This window comes from Oncorhynchus clarkii, chromosome 16 (genome assembly GCF_045791955.1).
Source record: "Oncorhynchus clarkii lewisi isolate Uvic-CL-2024 chromosome 16, UVic_Ocla_1.0, whole genome shotgun sequence".
In the NCBI taxonomy this organism is placed as follows: Eukaryota; Metazoa; Chordata; class Actinopteri; order Salmoniformes; family Salmonidae; genus Oncorhynchus; species Oncorhynchus clarkii.
The window spans coordinates 40,028,292-40,035,797 of record NC_092162.1 but is presented as its reverse complement, the minus strand read 5'-3'; positions in this window follow the sequence as shown (position 1 = coordinate 40,035,797).

Sequence of the window (7,506 nt, the reverse complement as noted above, 5' to 3'; positions counted from 1 at the left end):
AGGTCAATGTAACATCGATAGGTTTAGAATACTACATGATACTCATATTTTCCCTATACCCATCATGACGTTTCTGCAACCTAGCCTATGAATTAAAGTTTAAAACGTAGGTGCACAGGTCAAGAGACAACTTGACTTAGTAATGAAGGTGACAGACAGTGACCCATTCAATACCGCCTTGCATACTCTTGCCTGCATCTAGCTGAGTGTAATCATTAAACAAGAGTTTCTATTGGACAAATTCAGGTAGGTCCCGTTTCGTTTCATGTGCCTCTGTTTAAAAAATGTTTTGCAACAGAATCAGCGGAATGAATACACCGCTGATCACCTGCACACACGGTTCACCTTCAATGCAGCCACGTGCTCTCCTCCTCTCACCTTTTCCCTTCGCTTGTGGACTTCAGTGCACAACAAACTAGCTGTCTGTGACCAGGCGCATAAATCTCTCCAAGCTAAACCTTCATATCATAACCGCTAACCACTACACAACCTACATCGTTGTGACCATATTCACTTTATAGCCAATGAACTAGAACTAACGCTTTAGTCAGGGACGGGCATAGATTACAAATTACAATTACAAAATAGAACTACAAAATACCCCAAAGAGGATCAAAATAAAATCTAAAATGCTTTTGCAAAGTATTGTTTTTAATTGAAAATACATGTAATTTGCATTTTAAAACACAAATAATACATTTGCAAATGGCCTGCAAACAGCAACAACATTCTCATGAAGGGTTACAGAAATTTCTTGCTATGACTGTGATATGTTGCTGTTTATCTAACTTAGTTGAATACACTGTCAGTCTGGATAAGAGCATCTGCTAAATTACCAAAATGTAAATGGATGTGAAAATGAACAATTGCAAAGCACACTGGGTATTGTCATTGCCCTTGTTTTCGGGGCAGAGTAGAGTAGAGTAATACTCAGCATGCTTTGCAATTGTTCATTTTTACATGTACATATGCATTTAGTACATTTAGTAGAAACTCTTATCATACCATAGTGCCATCAGATTTTTGAGACCAATGTAGGGTGAAAGGGGGCCACAAAACTGTGAAATGCTATAAATAATTTATTTGTATGTCGAAAATACAAATTACAGCTTTCGAAAGTATCTTGTTACAAAATACAGTGGAGTGTAGTTTAGCCCAGTGTAACACAACATAACAAATACTCAGAAGTAATTCAAATACGTATTTCAAATACATGTAACAGAATACTGCACATCTCTGGTGTTAGTATACCCACAATCCAATCCATGTGTACAATCACGCAGTAAAGTGTGCAGCAAGCAGTTTAGCAGTTACACCGGTGGCCCCGATGTCAATACATTAATAAAATTGAAAGCTTACCTTGACTTGGAAGAGTTGGCCTGTTGGTTAGCCATAGAAAGCAAGCTAACAGAAATAGCATTGAATTGAAAGGTAATTGAAAGGTAAACTAAGAAAGATAAAAATACAATAAAACATATCTCTCTCTCTCTCTCTCTCTCTCTCTCTCTCTCTCTCTCTCTCTCACTCTCTTTCTCTGCTGCATCTCTTTTATTTCGGCACATATTATTTTGTTCAAATCTGTTCAACTATTGTCTTTCTCTCTCTTTGAGTCAACTATTCAACACATTTTATGCCAGTGTTTCCCAAACTCGGTTTGTTTTTTTACCCTAGCACCACACAGCTGATTAAAATAATGAACTCAACATTAAGCTTTGATCATTTGAATCAGCTGTGTAGTGCAGGTCAAAAAAACAAGAAAGTGCGCCCCTTGGGGTCCCCAGGACAGAGTTTGTGAAACACTGCTTTATGCAGTGTCTGTTTCTCAAACTAGACACTCCAATGTACTTGTCCTCTTGCTCAGTTGTGCACCGGGGCCTCCCACTCCTCTTTCTATTCTGGTTAGAGACAGTTTGCGCCGTTCTGTGAAGGGAGTAGTACACAGCGTTGTACGAGATCTTCAGTTTCTTGGCAATTTTTTGCATGGAAAAGCCTTCATTTCTCAGAACAAGAATAGACTGACAACTTTCAGAAGAAAGTTCTTTGTTTCTGGCCATTTTGATCCTGTAATTGAACCCACAAATGCTAGTCTAAAGAAGGCTAGTTTTATTGCTTCTTTAATCAAAACAACAGTTTTCAACTGTGCTAACATAATTGCAAAAGGATTTTCTAATGATTAATTAGCCTTTTAAAATGATACACTTGGATTAGCTAACCCAACGTGCCATTGGAACACAGGAGTGATGGTTGCTGATAATGGACCTCAATACGCCTATGTAGATATTGCATTAACAATCAGCCGTTTACAGCTACAATAGTCATTTACAACATTAACCATGTCTACACTGTATTTCTGATCAATTTGATGTTATTTTAATGGACAAAACATTTGGTTTTCTTTCAAAAACAAGGAAATGTCTAAGTGACACCAAACTTTTGAACGGTAGTGTATGTGTGTGTGTTCTAGTCACACCGCCTTACAATCTTTTGCTTGATATTAGACACCTTACCAGATTTGGTCAGGGTAAACAAAAATTATATTTATCAAATGTCTCTTCAAGATATGGGAGAAACAGATTTCTCCTGTTGTTGTTGTTGTCTCCAACACTGCAGTATAAAACTCAGCAAAAAAATAAACATCCCTTTTTCAGGACCCTGTCTTTCAAAAATAATTAGTTCAAATCCAAATAACTTATCAGATCTTCATAGTAAAGGGTTTAAACACTGTTTCCCATGCTTGTTCAATGAACCATGAACAATTAATGAACATGCACCTGTGGAACGGTCATTAAGACACTAACAGCTTAGGCAATTAAGGTCACAGTTATGAAAACTTAGGACACTAAAGAGGTCTTTCTACTGACTCTGAAAAACAAAAGAAAGATGCCCAAGGTCCCTGCTCATCTGTGTGAACGTGCCTTAGGCATGCTGCAAGGAGGCATGAGGACTGCAGATGTGGCCAGGGCAATAAATTGCAATGTTCGTACTGTGAGACACCTAAGACAGCGATACAGGGAGACAGGATGGACAGCTGATCGTCCTTGCAGTGGCAGAACACATGTAACAACACCTGCACAGGATCGGTACATCTGAATATCACACCTGCGGGACAGGTACAGGATGGCAACAACAACTGCCCGAGTTACACCAGGAACACACAATCCCTCCATCAGTGCTCAGACTGTCCGTAATAGGCTGAGAGAGGCTGGACTGAGGGCTTGTAGGCCTGTTGTAAGACAGGTCCTCACCAGACATCACTGGCAACAAATGTCGCCTATGGGCACAAACTCACCGGCAGTGGACCAGACAGGACTGGCAAAAAGGGCTCTTCACTGACGAGTCAAGGTTTTGTCTCACCAGGGGTGATGGTCGGATTCGCGTTTATCTTCGAAGGAATGAGCGTTACACCGAGGCCTGTACTCTGGAGAGGGATCGATTTGGAGGTGGAGGGTCCATCATGGTCTGGGGCGGTGTGTCACAGCATCATCGGACTGAGCTTGTTGTCATTGCAAGCAATCTCAACGTTGTGCGTTACAGGGAAGACATCCTCCTCCCTCATGTGGTACCCTTCCTGCAGGCTCATCCTGACATGACCATGCAGCATGACAATGCCACCAACCATACTGCTCGTTCTGTGCGTGATTTCCTGCAAGAAAGGAATGTAAGTGTTCTGCCATGGCCAGCGAAGAGCCCGGATCTCAATCCCATTGAGTATGTCTGGGACCTCTTGGATCAGAGGGGGAGGGCTAGGGCCATTCCCCCCAGAAATGTCCGGGAACTTGCAGGTGCCTTGGTGAAAGAGTGGGGTAACATCCCACAGCAAGAACTGGCAAATCTGGTGCAGTCCATGAGGAGGATATGCACTGCAGTACTTAATGCAGCTGGTGGCCACACCAGATACTTACTGTTACTTTTGATTTTGACCCCCTTTGTTCAGGGACACATTATTCCATTTATGTTTGTCACATGTCTGTGGAACTTGTTCAGTTTATGTCTCAGTTGTTGAATCTTATGTTCATAGAAATATTTACACATGTTAAGTTTGCTGAAAATAAACACAGTTGACAGCGAAAGGATTTTTTTTTTTTTGCTGATTTTATATAACCCATTCACCCCATGCATACACAATGATGGGAGCCCAAAGGTTTGAGTCCTGGGCCTACCTAGCTCTTGGCATGCTACACTGCGGCTGACCCTGTGCTCTTCTCAATTTGTAGTGTGCTTGTGTCTGTGTTTGTGTCTGTGTTTGTGTCTGTGGGGGGGGGGGGGGGGGGGGGGGACAGAGAAAAATAAGAATTTCCGTTTCTAATGAACCAGTACTATTATTTTCTATGATGATTGCTTTCCTACTGTTGGACCTTCAGTCCCTGTATTCATAGAACCATGTAGACCTTCATCCATAACCAGGGGCGGACTGGGACCAAAAATCTAAAACCCGGCCCATTCTTCCTCAAGGCCCCAAAACTGGCCAATTTATTTCCTTGAGGCCACCATTATTATCCAGTTAATGATAATTTTGCACAAGAACAAATAAAGTTTGACAGGCCCGCTTGGCTAAAAACGGACCAGCCCGTATGGCATTTGCCTGAAATGCCAGAAGGCCAGTACAAACCTGACCTCTTCTGAGGGTAGTGAGTGGCGATACATCTCTTGTAACTCGATTGTTTGTTTATGTACAGTGCCTTCGGAAAGTATTCAGACCACATTCCTTTTTCCACATTTTGTTACATTACAGCAATATTCTAAAGCTGATTAAATAAAAACAAATACTCAACAATCTGCACACAATACCCCATAATGAAAAAGCAAAAACTGTTTTTTAGACATTTTTGCAAATGTATTAAACATGAAAAAATTAAATATCACATTTACATAAGTATTCAGGCCCTTTGCTATGACACTCGAAATTGAGTTCAGGTGCATCTTGTTTCCATTGATCATCCTTGAGATGTTTGAGACAGTGATGCATTCAGTCAGGATGCTCTCGATGGTGCAGCTGTATAACTTTTTGAAGATCTGAGGACCCATGCCAAATCTTTTCAGTCCCCTGAGGGGGAATAGGTTTTGTTGTGCCCTCTTCACAATTGTCTTGGTGTGCTTGGACCATGATAGTTTGTTGTTGATGTGGACACCAAGGAACTTGAAGCTCTCAACCTGCTCCGTCGATGAAAATGGGGGCGTGCTCGGTGCTCCTTTTCCTGTAGTCCACAATCATCTCCTTTGTCTTGATCACATTGAGGGAGAGGTTGTTGTCCTGGCACCACACGACAAGGTCACTGACCTCCTCCCTATAGGCTGTCTCATCATTGTCGGTGATCAGGCCTACCACTGTTGTGTCATCAGAAAACGTAATGATGGTGTTGGAGATGTGCCTGGCCATGCAATCATGAGTGAACAGGGAGTACAGGAGGGGACTGAGCACGCACCCCTGAAGGGCCCTGTTTTGAGGATCAGCATGGTGGATGTGTTGTTACTTACCCTTACCACCTGGGGGCGGCCCGTCAGGAAGTCCAGAATCCAGTTGCAGAGCGAGGTGTTTAGTCCCAGGGTCCTTAGCTTAGTGATGAGCTTCGAGGGCACCATGGTATTGAACACTGAGCTGTAGTCAATGAATAGCATTCTCACATAGGTGTTCCTTATGTCCAGGTGTGAAAGGGCAGTGTGGAGTGCAATAGAGATTGCATCATCTGTGGATCTGTTGGGGCTGTATGCAAATTGATATGGGTCTATGGTTTCTGGGATAATGGTGCTGATGTGGGCCATGACCAGCCTTTCAAAGCACTTCATGGCTACAGCCGTGAGTGCTATGGGTCGGTGGTCATTTAGTCAGGTTACCTTAGAGTTCTTTGGCACAGGGGCTATGGTGGTCTGCCTGAAACATGTTGGTATTACAGACTCAGACAGGGAGCGGTTGAAAATGTCTGTGAAGACACTTGCCAGTTGGTCAGCGCATGCTCGGAGTACACGTCCTGGTAATCCGTCTGGTCCTGCGTGCTTGGAGTAATCGCCGTCATGATTTCTAGAACTTTTTTCGGTCATTAGAGATGGTAGCAGAAACATTATGTACAAAATAATAATGATGGAGCCGGAGAGAAAGGCTACCGTTTTACTGTCACCTAACCAATTGTGCTATGTGTGTCTTTTCGTGTTATTTGTAACTTATTTTGTGCATAATGTTTCTGCCACAGTCACTTATGACCGAAAAGAGCTTCTAGAAATCAGGACAGCGATTACTCACCTCGTATTGAAAGACAATTATTTATTTAACGAGTCGGACATGAGGGATTTACTCCAGACAACCGACAAGGCCCTCATCCCTGTCATTCGCAAGAGAAAGAGACGGAGATATCGAGGACGAAGGTCGGGTGCCTTGTAAGGATCCGGCAAATTGCCTTTACCATCGGTCCTATTAAAAACTGTAATGTACTGTAAAACATGCTCAAGAAAAAAAGATTGTCCTCCCTCATCTTAAATGGCACCGACCGTACTGGATTCATCCCTCCAGAGAACACGTTTCCACTGCTCTAGAGTCTAATGGTGGTGAGCTTTACACCACTACTGCTGATGCTTGGCATTGCACATGGGGACCTTAGGATTGTGTGCGGCTGCTGTGCCATGGAAACCCATTTTGTGAAGCTCCTGACTAACAGTTTTTGTACTGACGTTGCTTCCAGAGGCAGTTTAGAACTCGTGTTGCGAACAAGAACAGACGATTTTTACGAGCTACTCGCTTCAGCACTCGCTGGTCCCGCTCTGTGAGCTTGTGTGGCCTACCACTTTGCGGCTGAGCCGTTGTTGCTGCTAGACGTTTCCACTTCACAATAACTGCACTTACAGTTGACCGGACAGCTCGAGCAGGGCAGGAATTTGATGAACTGACTTGTTGGAAAGGTGGCATCCTATGACAGGGCCACGTTGAAAGTCACTGAGACCTTCAGTAAGGCCATTCTACTGCCAATGTTTGTCTATGGAGATTGCATGGCTGTGCACTCGATTTTAGGCACCTGTCAGCAACATGTGTGGCTGAAATAGTCAAATCCACTCATTTGAAGTGGTGTCCACATACCTTTGTATAGATAGTGTATGTAGGAATGTGTAAATGTGTCTAATGTTTATCTATTTGAAAGCTCTGACGAAGGCTTTGAGGCCATAGACGATATTTAACCTCAGTAAGTGCAGTGAGCATAAGTGTTCTTCGTTTCTTTTAAGTTTTGTACTAATGTACACACATAGGCATCATTGGCCAAACTACTGGCTTGCACCGCCTAATGGTCAACCACTATATGACATGTTCTGCTACAGCTACAACATGGCTGGGAAGAGAGAGTGTGCAGGGAAACAGGCCCATACCTTTGTCCATTATAATCCCCCCTGAAGCAAACTTCACCATTTACTCATTACAAGAATTTATATAAATCATAGGAGAGGCTCTCCTTATCCTAAAAAAGCTAGTATTGTGCCTCATAATTAATTTCAGTGATGTACTTCATATAAGGTCACGTCAAAGAC